This window comes from Larimichthys crocea, chromosome VIII (assembly GCF_000972845.2).
Source record: "Larimichthys crocea isolate SSNF chromosome VIII, L_crocea_2.0, whole genome shotgun sequence".
Lineage (NCBI taxonomy): Eukaryota > Metazoa > Chordata > Actinopteri > Sciaenidae > Larimichthys > Larimichthys crocea.
The window spans coordinates 31,401,397-31,420,051 of record NC_040018.1 but is presented as its reverse complement, the minus strand read 5'-3'; the positions used below and the strand labels follow the sequence as shown (position 1 = coordinate 31,420,051).

General features: G+C 45.1%; 1 protein-coding gene across 1 annotated transcript in view; it reads left to right on the top strand.

The window, feature by feature from the left end:
* Window positions 1–1,683: 1,683 nt before the first annotated feature.
* Window positions 1,684–18,655, top strand: part of xrcc4 (X-ray repair complementing defective repair in Chinese hamster cells 4) — a 49,225-nt gene continuing 32,253 nt past the window's right edge. The window contains exon 1 of the mRNA XM_027281737.1: window positions 1,684–1,812. The gene's annotated coding sequence lies outside the window, so the exon portion shown is untranslated. The remainder of the gene's footprint in view (window positions 1,813–18,655) is intronic.

Sequence of the window (18,655 nt, the reverse complement as noted above, 5' to 3'; positions counted from 1 at the left end):
CGTATTCCGCTGTGACATCCCCGCAGACTGTCTAAAACCTGGACGTAGTCCTCTGTGACTCCCGCAGACTGTCTAAAACCTGGACAGTATCTTCTGATCGCACCTCCTGTCAATCAAAGCGTCCACGCTCTTAACCCCCTGCATAACTTTAAGCCTTAATATAAGTGAACAGGTGAGTTGTATATAAATTCACCCTCAGTACAGTTGTCATGAACGGGGAAATTAGCTACAGAGACCAAAACTGTTTTTTTTGTACCAGGCTGTAAACATGTTTATTTCGTGCTGTGAAGTTGGACATTGAACATGGGGACTTATGGAGACTGGCTCACTTCTGGAGCCAGCCTCAGGTGGACGTTAGAGGAACTGGAAGAGATAAAGTCTGGTTCAAGGTAACAACAGTGTAATATCACTTCAGGTGATTAAACTGATGTACAGAGTTAAATTCAAACACACTGGACCTTTAACTCAGATAACACGGACTAATCAGATTAACACTGGCCTTTAACTCAGACTAACACTGGACCTTTAACTCAGACTAACACTGGACCTTTAACCAGATTAACACTGGACCGTTAACTAGAGTAACACTGGACCTTTAACTCAGATTAACACTGGACCTTTAACTCAGACTAACACTGGACCTTTAACTCAGATTAACACTGGACCTTTAACTCAGATTAACATTGGACCTTTAACTCAGATTAACACTGGACCTTTAACTCAGATTAACACTGGACCTTTTAACTCAGATAACACTGGACCTTTAACTCAGACTAAGCACTGGACCTTAACTCAGAAAACACGGGACCTTTAACTCTCTCAGACTAACACTGGACCTTTAACTCAGATTAACACGGGACCTTTAACTCAGATTAACACTGGACCTTTAACTCAGTTAACACTGGACCTTTAACTCAGATTAAACACTGGGCCCTTTAACTCAGACTAACACTGGACCTTTAACTCAGATTAACACTGGACCTTTAACCAGACTAACACTGGACCTTAACTCAGATAACACTGGACTTTAACTCAGACTAACACGGACCTTTAACTCAGATTAACACTGGACCTTAACCAGATTAACACTGGACCTTTAACCAATACACTGACTTTACTAGACTTAACGTGGACATTCTCAGATAACATGAACCTTTAACTCAGACTAACACTGGACCTTTAACTCAGATTAACACTGACCTTTAACCAGACTAACACTGACATTTAACTCAGATTAACACTGGACCTTTAACTCAGACTAACACTGGACCTTTTAACTCAGATTAACACTGACTACGACCTCTTTAACTCAGATTAACACGGACCTTTAACTCATTAACACTGGACCTTTAATCGACTAACACTGGCCTTTAACTCAGATTAACACTGGACCTTTAACTCAGACTAACACTGGACCTTTAACCCAGAAACACTGGACCTTTAACTCAGACTAACACTGACCTTAACTTCAGACACTGACCTAATACCTTTAACTAACTACAGACTAACACTGACCCTTTAACTCAGACTCACGGACCTTAACTAGTTACACTGGACCTTTAAGCAGAACACTGGACTTTAACTCAGATTACGGCTAACGATACACTGACCTTCTACACAGATCATCCTGACGTTGTCGCGTCGCCATGGTTACGCCCGCCTTTTTTGCCCCTCACTCAGCTGTGCCGCCTGATGATGACGCAGGAGCCGACGTCCTCCCGCGGCTCCGCTCCGGTCGTTAAAAACGGGGATTTAAAAGAGCCGCTTTCCTCCGTGAACCGGACCGTGTGGACGGACACGGCGAGGCCGACGGTTAAGCTTACCGTCCGCGGACTCTGACGAGCCTCTGCGCCGCTGTGTGGTCACGTGGTTTGAGGCTCCGTCCTTGTTTACAAACAGCGGGCTAGGACTAGCGGCTAGCGGCCTAGCAGAAGTGTAACGGTGTTTGGATACTTTAATACTCGAGTATTTAGTAATTGACACAACATCTAACACTGTGGAGCGAGGTCCGGAGTAACACACTGTACAAATATGCGCATTACAAACAAGTTAAAGTCCGCGTTAAGTAAAGTATATGTCAGTTAAACGGTCTCTGATCTCATTGGATGATTGTGACCAATGACAGGTGACCTGTTCGTGACGTACGCACACAGGTTCTCCATATTTGTAGTCCTCTGCCACCTCAGAATCAGAATCCTAATATTAAGGTGTAAGGTTAAGTGGTGTGTATATATATTAGTATATATGTAGTATATTATATTATATATATATAGGTATATATATATATATATATATAAAGGGTTAAAATAGGACAATGCATTTGGAGATCAGATTTTAAACAGGAAGGGTTTCAGTGCAGAACTGAGTTTGATATTCCTTAGGACGGGGGGTAAAGAGGTCCAGAGCTGTGGAGGCAGAGCGGTTTAAAGCTCTGCCTCCGTGGTGGGAGACGGGTGGAGTGGACAGTCAGGGTGGATGGAGGAGGGTGTGTGTGGTGCTCAGGCAGATGTTGGTTTGCAGAGGGAGGGATGGACAGGCCAAGAGAACATGCAGGATCTCTCGCAGCCACAGTTGGACGGAGTCCCAAACGCGAGCAGGTCAACATCCGGACTACAGAGCTGTTCTTTGGTTTGATGTGTTCGACAAGCCACAGGAAGAACAGCAGTGGAGATGGTTTTGAGTCTGGGCTGAGGAGGCACCATGCGTGGCTTCAAATAAACACCATCCTAAGCTGGCAGGTGTGATCGCCCCTGGTTGCATAAGGTGTTTAGCCGGAAAGCAGGTGTTAAAGGGATGTTGGTAAAGGTGAGGCTGCCGCTCAAACATGTGTCGCGCTGCCCTTTTGGATGTTGGCCATGCCGCTGTGGGTCGGTCTTAAAGGATCAGCTAACTGAGCTTCAACCCTGCCCGGCCTGTACTTACACCTAATGACTGGTTGTGTATCAGCATTACAGAGCTTACTGAGCGTGATGACACGGTGGGCACAAAGCTCCACTCATCAGTTTCACTTCGGCCCGCCACACCCGAGCGGCACAAAGAAAAACTGATGTTTAACAATTATATAAGCCTGGTTCCAACAGGAGGTCTGCGCATATTTCAGGGGAGTGAACAGAAGTGGTCAACGAGACGAAAGTCCAGGTTTTAGTCAGTCCCTCAGAGACTGACGTCCAGGTTTTGACGGGTCAGCTCAGAGACTACGTCCAGTTTTAGACGGTCTGTTGCAGGACGTCCGGAGAACTACGTCCCAGGTTTTTAGTCAGTCTCAGAGACTAACGTCCAGGTTTTAGACAGTCTGCGGGGACGTCAGGAGACGTACGTCCAGGTTTTAGGCAGTTAGACACGTCCGTTAAGTAGTCTCACGAGAGACTACGTCCAGGTTTAGACCATCCTGGCGGGGACGTCTTAAGCTACGTCCAGGTTAAACAGTCTGGGGGGACGTCACGGAGACTCGTCCAGGTTTTAGACGTCTGTGGACCATGGAGACTACGTCCCAGGTTTAAGACGTCTGTGGGGGACGTCACGATGATTGGATAATTGCTGCCCATGTCTGTCCAAAGTGAAGTTGTCCCTGTGTTTCATAATGCAGTGTGTGCTGTGTCAGCAGCTCTCTGACGGCTAACAACAGACAGGCTTTGTGTTTTCTCCTGTGGGGGATCTCTCCGGTTCCTCCCTGTCCTCATTGGTCTCTGATGCTTCACAGATCCGTCCTCTCTATGAAACAACAGCTCATGTGGACACATTCACAGCAGTCCGAAGGAGCTGCTGTAAAAGCCAGAAACACATTCAGGAGGTTTCTTCTCTGGTGTAATGAATGGAAGAAAAGCTGTGTTATGGAGTTATGGACAGATCTCCACCAGGTCTGACACACCGCCACCCCTGCCAGGACTGAAGTGTGTGAGCACCTGGTGTGAATGTGAAGCTGTGATCTCGTTAAAACACTTTTTATTTTACATGTTAGTCCAAAGCATCTGTCCTGAGCGTCACAGGTGTCTGTGTGCAGCGGGAGGGGCCCGTCAGGAGGGCGCTCTGGTTCTGAAACGCGTTCTGACATAGACATATATACATAGACGCCGCATTGAGCGTGATAGTACGTAAACGGCGCCGCATATTGGTTCGGCCAAGATCCTGCCCGGTAAACTAATACAAGGAAATGGACGAACTTCATAAAAGCGCCTTTCGACAAAGTTTCCTTTAAGTTTAATGCCTCTTATACACCCATTCACACACGCACCTAAATATATTCCTGGGAAACAACAGCACCAAAACACAGTATGTAACTTTTTTAAAGTGACGATTATAAATGTTTACTCCTTAATGTTAAGCACCAAACCAAACGATGTATTTTTCTAATGCGGGAGTGTTAAGCAGCTAGCTAATGTGTTGTAACACTGTTTACTGTGATGATAAATATTGAAATATTTATATTTAACATTTAATATGTGTCCTATAAATAACCAGATCTGAATGGAGATGTGACATGAAGGGGTTTCTGAATAAGAAACACACACCACATATCAATCAAATCAAATTCAATTTTATTGTAATAGCCCCAAAGTCACAAGTACATTTGCCTCAGAGGGCGTTACAATCTGTACAGGGGAGTTGACAACCGGCTCCTGTCCTTAGAACCCGCGTTTTCGAGTGAAGGAAAAACGTGCCACAAAAACCCTTTTTTACAGGGAAAAAATGTGGAAGAAACCTCAGGAAGAGCACAAGGAAGGGATCCCTCTCCCGGGACGGACAGACGTGAAATGGATGGTCACGTGTACAGGAACAAAAATCAACGACAACATATTGTACAATGACTGATAAAATGACAGGAATTTATAATGAATGATAAAAATGAGTACAGTAAAGAAGATGGTAGTAATAATGAACAAGTAATCATATAATGTAGTTGGGGGGCGTCATGCAGGATCTCAACAGGCCACAGGCACGATCCACGAGAACCTGCTGGACGACAGAGCACCAGGAAACTCGGGGAAGTTTTGGTTAGTAACATGCCATTAAGGAGACATGTCCAGATGGAGAGATTAGGGCGATCTCTGTCGCGCTCTAGCGATCTAGCTATCTCTATTAGAGAGCGTGAATCATAGCGAAATAGAGAGAGATATCTCAGAGCTCGATGGATATAGATATTCTATATATCTCTAGAGAGCGCGAGCACGATATAGAGCGCTAGCATCGAGAGCGAGAGAGAGCGAGAGAAGAGAGACGAGAGCGAGCAGAGAGATAGCGACTAGAGCGAGCGATAGCGATAAGAGATAGCAGAGAGAGCGAGAGCGAGAGAGTTTTTCGGTCAGGGGCGCTGTGTGCCTCTTTCCCCCCATACGTGCCTGGCTTGGCATACCCCCGGTGGTGTCCCCGGCGTGTAATCCTAATGGCAGCATAACTAAGGGATGACCTGCCCAGCCTAACTATAGGCCTTTATCACAAAGGAAAGTCTTAAGGTCTATTCTTAAAGGGTTGACCGTTACTTGCCCTCCCCGAACCCAGAAAGTAGGAAGTTTGTTCCACAGAAGCGGCGCCCTGATAGCGGAAAGCTCTGGCTCCCAATCTACTTTTGGAAACTATAGAACCACAAAGGAACCACGTCCGAGAGCGCAGTGGTTCTAGAGGGGTAATAAGGTAATTATGAGCTCTTTTAGATAAGATGGTGCCTGAACCATGAAGAGCTTTTGTAAGTAAGGAGAAGAATTTTAAATTCTGATTCTAGAATTTAATAGGTAGCCAATGCAAGAAGCCAAATGGGAGAGATGGTGATCTCTGATCTTGGTTCCTGTCAGAACACGTGCAGCAGCAATTCTGAAATTAACCTAACTGCAAAGTTCTAAGAGACTATTTGGAGCAAGCCTGGATAACAAAGAGTTACATAGTCCAGCCCTTGAAGTTACAAATGAATGCGTGGACCTATTTTTCTGCATCTCTCCGCCCTGAGAACAATGCGTCTGATTTTAGCGATGTTACGTAAGTGGGAAGAAGGCAGTCCTCGAAATTTGGTTTTAATGTGGACGTTAAAGTACAATCCTGATCAAACAACTCCAAGATTCTTTACAGTGAGCCTGGAAGGCCGGGGATCCCATCTAAAGTAACTAAGTCTCTAGAAAGGAGAGTTTCCTGAGGGGTTTTGGGTCCAATTACAAGAACTTCTCAGTTTTTGTCTGAATTTAACATCAAAAAATTGTAGGTCAGCCAACTTTTTATATCCTTAAGGCATGCTTGGAGTTTGAGTTAATTGATTGGTTGGCCATCACAATCAGGCTTGATCGATTTAAATTTAATTGGGTGTCGTCAGCCATAACAATGAAAATTGATAGAATGTTCTAAGGATGTTTCCATAAAGGAAGCATATATAAACTTAATAGAAGTGTCCAAGTACAGAACCGTGTGGGACTCCATGACAAACTTGGTTCTGCAACGGAGGATTAGCATTGACGAAACAAAACTGAAGGATCGAATCTAAAAAGTGTACGATTTAAACCAGCTTGGGCGGTGTCTTTGTGGCCAATGCCGATGTAATCCAGTCCCTCTGTAAAAAGAAATTTGATGGTCAATGTGTCCCAAATGCACACTAAGAATAACAGGACAAGTACAGAGATGATCAGTTTCTGATGCCATTAGGAGGCTTTGTAACTTTGACTATGCGGTCTCTGTGCTGCATTTGACACCATTGAACATCAAATTCTTTTACAGAGACTGGGACATCGAATTGGCATCAAAGAACCGCCCTAAGCTGGTTAAATCGGGAACTTTTTAGATCGATTCTCAGTTTGTTCCACGTCAATGATGAATCCTCATGCAGACGCAAAGTTTTCATGGATTCCCCACAAGGTTTCTGTATTGGACCACTTCTGATTCAGTTTATATATGCTCCTTTAGGGAAAATCATTAGAATCATTCTATCAATTTTCATTGTTTTATCTGAACGACACCCAATTATATTTATCGATCAAGCTGATGCAACCAATCAATGACCTAAACTCCAGCATGCCTGTAAAGGATATAAAAGTTGGATGACCTACATTTTGTGTGATGTTAATGCAGACAAAACCTGAATTTCTGGTATTGGACCCAAACACCTCAGAAACTCCTCGTTCTAGAGACTTAGTTAATTTTAGATGGAATCACCCGGGCCTCCAGCTCACTGTGAAGAATCTTGAAAGTTGTGTTTTGTCAGGAATTTGTCCTTTAACGGCCACATAAAACAATTTTTTCGAGGACTGCATTCTTCCACTTACGTAACATCGCTAAAATCAGACGCATTGTCTCTCAGCGGATGCAGAAAAACTAGTCCACGCATTTGTTACTTCAAGGCGGACCTATTTTTGGTAAACTCTTTGTTATCAGGCTGCGCCAATAAGTCGTCTTAACTTGCAGTTAATTACAGAATGCTGCTGCACGTGTTCGACAGGACCAAGATCAAGAGATCACATCTCTCCCATTTTGGCTTCCTGCATTGTTCTCTGCCTCTACATACACATTAAACACTCTGTAGTCCTCCGTACGTTGTCGCCGCTCTCCTTATTGTGTCTTCTCTCAGCTCTTACTTGCCCTCGCGTTCAGCACCATCTTATCTAAAAGAGCTCATAATACCTTATCCCCTCTAGAACCACGGCGCTCTCAGGACGTAGGGTTGTTCCGTGTGTTCCTTAGTTTTCGCAAAAAGTAGATTGGGAGCCAGAGCTTTCAAGCGATCAGGCTCGCTCTTCTGTGGAACAAACTACCCTTTTCTGGGTTCGGGAGGCAGACAGTCAACACCTTTAAGAATAGACTTAAGACTGTTCCTTTTTGATAAAGCCTATAGTTGGCGGCTCAGGTCATCCCTAGTTATGCTGCCATAGGATTACAACTGCCCGGGGGGACCCACCGAGGGTTTAGGCCAGCCAGGCCACGGGATTGGTTGAAGGCACACATCTCCCTTACCGAAAACCTCTCTCTCTCTCTCGCTCTTCTCTTATCTCTATCTCTATCTCTATCTATAGCTCTATCTCTTCTCTCTCTCTCTCGCTCTCTCTCTCTCTCTCTCCTCTCTAATCTCTATCTCTCTAGATCTTTCTCTCTCTCTCTATATATATATATATTATTATACCATCTCTCTCTCTATATATCTCTCCCTATATTTCTCTTAATATCTCACTCTCTCTATAATATATATATCTTATCTCTAGTCTCTCTCCATATCTCTCCATACTCTCCATCTGTGGACATGTCTCATTAATGCATGTTACTAACCAAACTTCCCCGGAGTTCTGTGCTCCTGTCGTCCAGCAGGTTCTCGTGGATCGTGGCTGCTTGGCTGTGATCCCCTGCATGAACCGCCCACTACATATATATTACTGTCATTATTAAGACCATATCTATTACTGTAATCATTTTTATCATTCATTATAATTTCATTGTCATTTTGATCGTCATTGTACAATTATGTTTGTGTTGATTTGTCCTGTCACGTGACATCCATTGCGACGTCTGTCCGTCCTGGGAGAGGATCCCTCCTCTGTGGCTCGTCCTGAGGTTTTCCTTCCACATTTTTTTCCCTGTTAAAGGGTTTTTGTGGGCAAGTTTTTCCTCACTCGAACCGAGGGGCGAAGACAGAGGGTGTCACTCCCTGTACAGATTGTAAAGCCCTCTGAGGCAATGTAAACTTTGTGACTTTGGGCTATACAAATAAAAGTTGATTTGATTTGATTTGATATGTGTGTGTGTGTGCTCTTTATTCAGAAAAAACCGAGGGTCCATGTCACATCCTACATTTCAGGATCGGGTATTAAGACACATATTAATGTTAAATATAAATATTTCAATATTATCATCACAGTAACAGTGTTTACACCTTAGTAGCTGTAAACACTCAGCATTAGAAAAGATACATACGTTGGTTTGGTGCTTACATAGGAGTAAACAATTTATATCGTCACTTTAAAAGTTACATACGTTGTTTTTGGTGCCTGTTTTGTTTTCCCAGATGTATTAAGTGCGTGTTGTGAATGGGTGTATAAAGAGGCATTAACTTAAAGAACTTTGTAAGAAGGCGCTTTAGGATTCAGTCATTTCCTTGTATTAGTTTACGGGCAGATCTGCCCGAACCATATGGCGCCGCCGTGTACGTACGATTCAGCGCTCCAATGCGGCGCTATGTATATAGTCTAGGGTCAGAACGCTGTCAGACAACATAGCGGCCCTCCTGACGGGGCCTCCCAGCTGCACACACACACATGTTGACCGTCAGGTAAGGATGTTTGGACTAAATGTACAAATAAAAACGTTGTTTTAAACGACGTCTCACAGCTTCACATCACATCCACAGGTCTGCTCCCACACACTTCAGTCCCTGCAGGTGGAGGGGCTGTGGAAACCTGGTGGAGACTCTTTCATAACTCCATAACACAGTGTTCTTCCATACATCACAGACGAGAACACCCATGAATGTGTGTTGGTTTTACAGCAGCACCCTCTTCGACCCTGCTGGGAATCGTGTACACACATAGCTGTTGTGATTCATAGGGAGACGGATCTGGTGAAGCATCAGAGACATGACACGGAGGAACCGGAGGAGAACGAGAATAAGATCCCCACAGGATGATAAACACAAAGTACTGGATTGGTGTTAGAGCCGTCATGAGAGCTGCTGACAGCAACACACGGGCATTATGAAACAAAGGACAATACTGTGGACGACATGGGCATGTCAATGATATCCAATCAAGTGACGTCCCTACAGGGACTGTCTAATAAACCTGGACGTAGTCTCACGTGACGTTCCCCGACAGACTGTCCTAAAACTGGCGTAGCTCCGTGACGTCCGCACGACCTGTCTTAAACCTGGACGTAGTCTCAGACTCCCTCGCAGCGGCAATGACGTACGCGTGGCTTGACAAACCTGGACGTAGTCTACGTACTCCCGCAGGCAGTCTAACCTGGACGACTCTGACCCCAGACGCATAGACCTGGACGTAGTCTCCGTGACGTCCCCTGCAGACTGTCTCTAAAACCTGGACGTAGTCTCCCTGATCCCAGACTGTCTTAAACCCTGGACTAGTCCTAACCGTGACTCCACGCACAATACGTCTAAACACTGGACGTAGTGTCTCTGAAGACGACTAAAACCTGGACGTATATAGTCTCCGGGTGCTGATAACTGGGACTTAGTCGACTAAAGTCGCCGGCCGTCAAACCCTGGACGTGTGCACTGGATACCGGGACTAGCTCCTGGTCCTTCCTCCCGAATATGCGAGACTCCTGTTGGACCGGCTATATGAATTGTGTAACTCAGTCAGTTTTCTTGAGTGCCGCTCGGTCGTGTGGCGGCCGAAGTGAAAATGATGAGGGAGCTTTGTGCACACCGTTTCATCACGGCTCAGTAGCACTTAATGCTGAATACACAACCAGTCATTAGGTGTAAGTACCAGGCCTGGCAGGGTGAAGCTCAGTTAGCTGATCCTAAGGACCGACCAAGCAGGCATGCAACATCCAAAGGCAGCGCAGGACCATGTTGAGCGGCAGCCCTCACCTTTGACAACTCCCTTTTAACACCTGCTTCACGGCAAACACCGTTATGCAACCAGGGGAGAGTCACACCTGCAGCTATCGGATGGTGGTTTATTGAAGGCACAGCATGGTGCCTCAGCCCAGACTCAAACATCTCCACTGTTTTCCTGATGGCTTGTCATCACATCAAACAAAGAACAGCTCTGTGTCCGATGTTGACCTGCTCGCGTTGGGACTCCGTCCACTGTCCTGCTGAGAAGATCCTGCATTCTCATGCCTGTCCATCCTCCCTCTGCAAACCAACATCTGCCTGCAGCACCACACACACCTCTCCAGCCACTGACTGTCCACTTCCCCCGTCTCACCACCACGGAGAGCAGAGCTTCACCGCTCTGCTCCACAGCTCTGGACCTCTTTACCCCCCGTCATAAGGAACAACAACTCTAGTCGTCACTGAAACCCTCCTGTTTAAAAGCCTTGATTCAAATGCATTGTCCATATTTTAACCTATTATATATATATATAATATATATATCATAGATATATATATAATAAAAAAACAAATAATATAATACACACCTTATACCTATTATACCTGATAGTGATTCTGATTCTGAGGTGGAGAGGACTACAAATATGGAGAATCTGTGTGGCGTGACGTACGCACAGGTCACCCTGCATTGTCACAACATCCAATGAGTTCAGAGACTCGTTAACTGACATATACTTTTACTTAACGCGGTACTTTAACTTGTTGTAAATGCCAGTATTTGTACAGTGTGTTACTCCGGACTCGCTCCACAGTGTGTAGATGTTTGTGTCATTACTCAAAGTACTCGGTATAAGTAGCCAAACACCGTTACACTTTGCAGCCCTAGCCGCTAGCTCCTAGCCGCTGTTTGTAAACACGGCCGGAGCCTCAAACACGTGACAACAGCGGCGGACAGAAGCTCGTCAGAGTCCGCGTGACGTAAGCTTACAGTCGGCCTCGCCGTGTCCGTCCACACGGTCCACGGTTCACGGAGGAAAGCGGCTCTTTAAATCCCCGTTTTTTAACGACCGGAGCGGAGACCGCGGGAGGACGTCGGCTCCTGCGTCATATCAGGCGGCTACAGTCTGAGTGGGGAAAAAAGGCGGAGAACATGGCGGCGCGACACGTCCAGAAGCTGGACCTGTTAATGTCTGAGTTAAAGGGTCGAACGTGTTAATCGGAGTTAAAGGTCCAGTGTTAATCTGAGTAAAGGGTCCAGTGAATCTGAGTTAAGGTCCAGTGGTTTAATCTGAGTTAAGGTCCAGTGTTAGTCTGAGTTAAATGTCCGTGGTTAGTCTGAGTTAAAGGTCCAATGTTAGTCGAGTTAAAGGTTCCAGTGTTATCCTGAGTTAAAGGTCCAGTGTTTAGTCTGAGTTCAAAGGTTCCAGTGTTAGTCGTGAGTTAAAGGTCAGTTGTTAATCTGAGTTAAAGGTCCAGTGTATAGTCTGAGGTTAAAGGTCCAGTGTTCAATCCTGAGTTAAAGGTCCAGTGTTAATCTGAGGTTAAAGGTCCAGGTGTTATCTGAGTTAAGGCCAGTGTTAATCGAGTAAAGGTGCCAGTTTAGTCTGAGTTAAGGTCCAGTGTTTAAATGCTGAGTTAAAGTCCAGTGTTATCGGGGGAGTTAAGGTCAGTGTTTATCGTATTAAGAGGATTACAGTCGTTATCCGAGTGTAAAGGTCACATGGTTAGTCCAGAGATAAAGGTCAGTTGCGAGTTAGGGGTGTAGTACGTTTAAAGGTACCAGTGTATTAATCTGATTAAAGGTCACAGATGTTAATCTGATTAAAAGGATCCCATGGTTATCCTGAGTTAAAGGTCCATGTAGTCTAAGGTTAAAGTCCAGTGTTAGTCTGGAGTTAAAGGTCCCAGTTTAGTCTGAGTTAAAGGTCAGGTGAGTACTTTTAAAGTGACCCAGGTTACCTGAGTCTGATTAAAGGTCCAGTGTTATCCTGAGTTAAAGTTCCAGTGTTAATCTGAGATTAAAGGTCAGTGTTAATCTGAGTTAAAGGTCCAGTGTAGTCTGAGTTAAAGGTTAAAGGTCCAGGGTAGCTGAGTTTAAAAGGTCCCGTGATAGTCTGAGTTAAAAGGTGCAGTGTTATTCTGGAGTAAAGTCAAGTGTTATCGAGTTAAAGGTCCAGTGTTAATCTGAGTTAAAGGTCCAAGTTCAATCTGAGTTAAAGTTTTTTTTCCAGTGTTATCTAATTTAAGTTTCCATTTCGACTGAGTAAAGGTCCAGTGTGTTAGTCTGAGTTAAAGGTCCAGTGTTAAGCGAGTTAAAGGCCAGTGTTAATCTGGAAGTTAAAGGTTCCCATGTTAATCTGAGTTAAAGGTCCAGTGTTAGGTCTGGTAATGATTAAAGGTCCAGTGTTAGTCTGAGTTAAAGGTTGCCCAGTGTTAATCTGAGTTATAAGGTCCCAGTGTTAGATCTGAGTTAAAGGTCCAGTGTGTGACATTTAACTCTGTTTACATCAGTTTAATCACCTGAAGTGAATATTTACACTGTGTTACCTTAGAACCAGACTTTTATATATCTCTTTCCAGTTCCTCTAACGCTCCACCGAGGCTGGCGTCCAGAGTGAGGCGTCCCATAAGTCCCCCATGTTCATGTTCCAACTTCAACAGCAGAAATAAACCATGTTTATCAGCCTGGTACAAAAAACCGTTTTGGTCTCTTAGCTAATTTCCCCGTCATGACAACGTAACTGAGGGTGGAATTTTATATACAATCTCACCTGTTCAATATTAGATTAAGGCTTAAAGTATGCAGGTTAAGAGCGGTGGACGCTTTGATGACAGGCGGGTGCGATCAGAGACTACGTCCAGGTTTAGGAGACAGTCTGCAGGGGGACGTCACAGAAGACTACGTCCAGGTTTTAGACAGTCTGCGGGGATGTCACGAGAGACTACGTCCAGGTTTTTAGACAGTCTTGTGGGGACGTCACGGAGACTACGTCCCGTTTTAGTCCTGTGGGGACGTGTGTTTTGGTTTGTCAGATGGGGCTAAGGCACAAGATCTGCATGCACAATGTTGTTCAGAGGGAAAATGGGAAAAGGGATACTGCACAGACTATAGGTTTGAGTTCTGCAAACGACCTCGTTCGCAAGAGTAATTGCTTTAAGAGCTGCCGGGCATGAGAGTGCTTTCTCTTAAGCAAACACATCCACAACATCACACACACCAACACACACACCACACACACACCAAACACACACTACACGAGCCCAAATCAGCTGTTCTCTTTTGCTGCAGGGATTATGTTTTACAGTACGCCTCTGTGTGGGTGTCTAGGCCGTCTTTCAATGCATGACTAGAGTGTCACATAATTAACTTGTGCAATGCCCCTCACGGTGGCCTCTAAGTGCACGACAGCATGTTTGTCGACTGTTGGGAAATATTAAGTTCCGTCAGAGCGATCTGACTTGTTTATAAAAACGGGCCTAACGAGCTCAGTCGACGATACGCTAAAACACAGAACGCAGTGAATTGTCCTCAAACGTAAACATCTACGTCTGTGGTGTGTTTGATTGGCACACATGTTGAAGCACACAGAGCCGAAGTAACACAAATACTTTTGTAAAAGGGGAAGAGTGCAGGCTATTTCTGCAGCTTTAAATCCAAAAACACAACAGAAAAAAGGACGGTGTTTGTCTGCTCTAACGCAAAACGGCTTACGTAGCAAGTTCCTTACTCCGTTAACTTCGCTAACGTTACTTGAAAAAAAGCTTAGGTCGGAAAATAAAAGCTGAGATAAGCTTACAGTCGCTTTTATATGTTTTCCGCGTAAACAATCAATATGAGTGATGTTTCCTTATTTACATGTCTTCTACATCAATCACCTGTTTTTAAAGCAAGTCAGCTACAACCAAAAGCGAACTACGTACCTAGTAATTGACAAAATTCACTGTGTCAGCTGGCCTATAGCCACTGGGACGGGAACTGTTTTCCCTCCAGCCAACTCAGAAAGACGCTGAACGGGCGTTTGCTCATAATTTTTAGTTGGCCGCGACCAGTAATTCCATCCTGTTTATCTGTGGTAGTTCCTCATCTGTAGCTTCTGTATGGTACTGAGGTTCTTCCATAGTCCTCATACAACAATCCAACAGTGCAGTATCTGTGTTTTAATTAGAGGTAACGGTCCACTTTGGACATGGGCCATGGACACAGTAAACACGACCTCCGCCATCCTGCCTACAGGCGTTCCTATCCACCTCATCAGTTAACCAAGCTGGCTTCCAGACCGTCTACGTAAACCACATCCATGCTTGCTTATTAGGTTCGTGTCGTTACTGTCCGTATATATTCAGTCCCTCGGCTGCATAAGATGAATCAATTCCTTTCTCGTCCTCTTGGAAATGCCCTGCCCTCGAAAGAGTTGGTTTGAAATTTGACTATAATCCCAACATGTAGAATGCAATGATCTGTAGAACAGTTCTCTTTATGTTGTTTGAGTGAATGGAGCTGGATTTGTGTCAAAGACATTCATGGGAACTTTGTTGGGTCCTGGAAATGTTCTTTGTATTGGCTGAAACGAACCTTTGGTTGCTCAAGATCTGATGAAGTTTCTCCCTTACAAGTGGTCTTGTGGTTTCCTCCTGCTATTATGAAATATGCGGAATATAACGTGGATCTTATTTAATACTTTGGCGGAGCGTTTTCGATTGGTTCGGATGACATTTAACACAGCTGTGACGGTTTTGCTCAGTACGCTGTTCGTTACTCAGCAAATGCGTTCACATACCGTGCCCAAACGTTGAGGGAATTGAGGAAAGTTCCGCCCTGCTGCATTTCCTGGCCTCTTCCGTGGGCGGTCGCGGTGGCAGCAAGTTAGCGGAGTGTTTTACAGATGTCCGTCTCCCCAGCAACATAATTTCCAGCTCCTCTGAGGATCACCCAGCACCCCCAGGCCGTAGATGGGCTATAGGTGTTAGTCCTCCGGGGGCTCCAGCAGGTTCTGGGTCTGACCCGGGGTCTTCTACCAGTTGGGATGTGCCTGGAAACACCTCCCAAAGAAGGCTAAATCAGATGACGAACCACCTCAACACGCCAATAAAACAAAATCAATGTTTCAAAAACAACAACGAACGTCTAAAGAGAACATGCGTTCGATTCTTTCCAACCAGAAAGACAACTTTCGAGATCTTGAAGATCGTTTTGCAATAAAGTAAGGGGCAACATTCCACATATCCATTGCTAAGATCTGGGAATGTTGCGACAAGGTTAAGAAAAAGTCAGAGAGGTCAAGAAAACCCGAAGCAGTCAGACGACAAATATTTGTAAACACGACGTAATGTCCGAAACTTCAAGCGCTGATCACGCCCGAGCCTTGGTGAAATAAAGGCGAAGACAGACGCCGAGTGGGCTGACTGGCTGCTGGACTCGCCCCCCCACCCAACCCCCCCCCCCCAGTGGATATCAAGCTGATGCTGGGGGACCTGGTTGATGATGGGGCTGTTACCAAAGTTGGTCGACTCCCAATTTTGAATCAAAGTGTGTTGATAAAGCTGTCCCTATTTACCACAGTGGGATTACACAAACGACTATTTAATACGTGATGGTGCTTTACTGTGAACAAACAGTAAGTGTGCACGTGAGAAGTGACTGTATAGATAAACGATGTTTCCCGGTGGCTCTGGCATCAGAGAGGGTCCAACCAGGCAGCGCAGCTTATTAGCTCAATAGCCCCTAACAGGTCCACCGGGGTCTTCGGTTTCTGATCTCCTCTCTCTGTCATTAGCTGTGAAACTCGTCACTTTTTCATCTCCTCTGTGATACTCAGGTGATCCTTCCTTCCTCCTGTTCTTTAGCATCGCGTGCACCTAATAAGCCCTCAGGCTGACACGTGTGGCATGAATGTGTAATGCGTCAAGCAATGTTAGGCTAGACCTGCAGTTAAGGACTTCCGCTCAATCTTTAGGGTAACAATGTTTCCTGCTGGACCAACTTAGTGGCAGCTCTCTGAACCTCGGCCCTGTCTTTGTAGTGCTTTTCAGACATGGAACAATGTTGGGATTCATCGGTCTGGGTCAGGGAATAGTGCGTCAAATGACCACTGATCCAACGCACGGGACCTTCAATCAAATCAAACTTTGGTGCCAAAGTTAAATCAGGTCGAGATTCGCTGAGGGGCCGATGTAGATTTGCTCAAATCTTTTGCAAGTCAGCAATCAGCTTTGAGTTCTTTTACAGATCTACAAAAACACACCAAATTATCACATCATGGTTGGATGCATTGTATCACAGACGTTTTATGTTTATGGCACTTTAAAGTGGAACCTTTGGCAGTTTCACAATATAAAGAAACCCACACATTCTGAGATCCAGAACAATAGCTGGCAAGGCGCAGACATTGCCCAAACCTGGCTGCGATCCGACCACGTGAGTTAAATCCTGGTACATTAATGAGCACCCCTTGGTTTGGCTTGTACGTCACAGCCACAGCTCTTGGCTGTGAAGTACAACCACTGAAAACTTTTGTGTTGGTGTGTAAACACGCGTGGGCCCGACAGTTAGACAATTTGAAGAATTGCTTCAAACTGCAGAGAGAATTGTTTCCCTTTTTTATCACCACACATGTAGCTAGGTAAAACAAACAGTAAAACTCCAAGACTCAGAGATGCAAGGACCAGATACACCCCCCACCCTGTCCTTGCTCCCCAGCGCCTCCCTTGGAGGTGTTCCCCAGGCCAGATGGACGTTAATGATAGTCCCTCCCTCAGGTTCTGGGTCTAGCCTGGGGGTCCTCCTCCAAGGTTGCCAGAAACACCTCCAAATGGAGGCGCCCAAGAGGATTCTGGTCAGATTTGAACCACCTCAGCTGGCCTCCCTCCAGATGGCCGGCTCCTAACCGTATCATCGTGAGGCTGAGCGCGGCCACCCGGTGGAGGAAGCTCATCTACAGCCTTATATCTGCGATCCATTCTTTCATCACTACCCAAAGCTATGACTATAGGTGAGGATTGGCACTGGAAGATCAAGACTTGTGCTTCTGCTCAGGCTCCTTCTGAACCACAACAGTGCGCGACTGCAGAAACGTTTGTTACCAACAAGATTGCGGAGATACTTGACCTCCCGTTCCTTGCAACTCACTCCCGACCTTATCTCTCGCTTGTAGATTCGTCTTAGAATTTCAATATGTTTTGAACGACAGAGCTCAAACCAATGCAACTTAAAGGGGAGGCAGATGATCTGTTTTGTTAGATTTTTATTAATCTAACGTATCAAGACTTCCGGTCTGTGGCTCGCACTCCAAGCCCATGGGTTCCGACTGAATCTTTAAAAACATCTCATAAACCTCGAAGTTGTGGTTCAGCAAACTTTTCTTAAACAGTAGGGAAATAGTGCATTCCTGGGGGACTATTTTCAGTGGCGGGAGAAATCCACATTTGGCACTCTCGTGAATATTCGTGGCAGCAGACGCTGTATGTGGGATTGTCAAAAAACTACAGCGTGTGTGTAGACGGTAAAAAAAGTGGGCGTGGCTGATTGATGTTGCCTTTACGGTGCAGAGGAAGAAGATTATCAGGCTTTGATACTTGGTAGTGGGTATAATTCATTGTTTTTGTTTGGGTCTTTTCATGGCATTTGTTGAACAAGAAGAAAGTATAGAATATCACCAGACTTTTAAACATAAGGTAATTGACAAAACCACAGACTTCAGCTGGACACAAAGAGTTTGTTGTCATAGAAAACACATTTATTATTTGACTCTTTTCTAATTCCAAAGTCAGCACAGATAAATGAGGTTTCTGAAGAAGTCCCTCTTTAGTTGTTGCTCTTTCTCTTCTCTCCCCTCACAGAAGGAGGGCGGGAAGTTTAAAATCCTGTCCTAAAGGTAGTAGGTGAAGTGTCATTAGTTGTGGCCTGTTTTAAAGTTCAAGAGATAGGGGTCCTGAATGAGGAAGTCCTGGAACACGGCAGGCGTTTGAGATTTACGTTAGAAGAGACCTCAATGAGTTCGCAGCCGAGTGGACCCAGAAGTCGCAGGCAGAAAGTTTCCTGCATCCAGCCTAAAGGAACACGAGTCGGTTTTGGCTCCTGGCAAGAAATGACATGCTCTAAATACAACAAAGAATACCTGAAAAACTGAAAACATGACCTTTGTGTCAGTGTTGGACAGAATGGGACATGAATTTTGA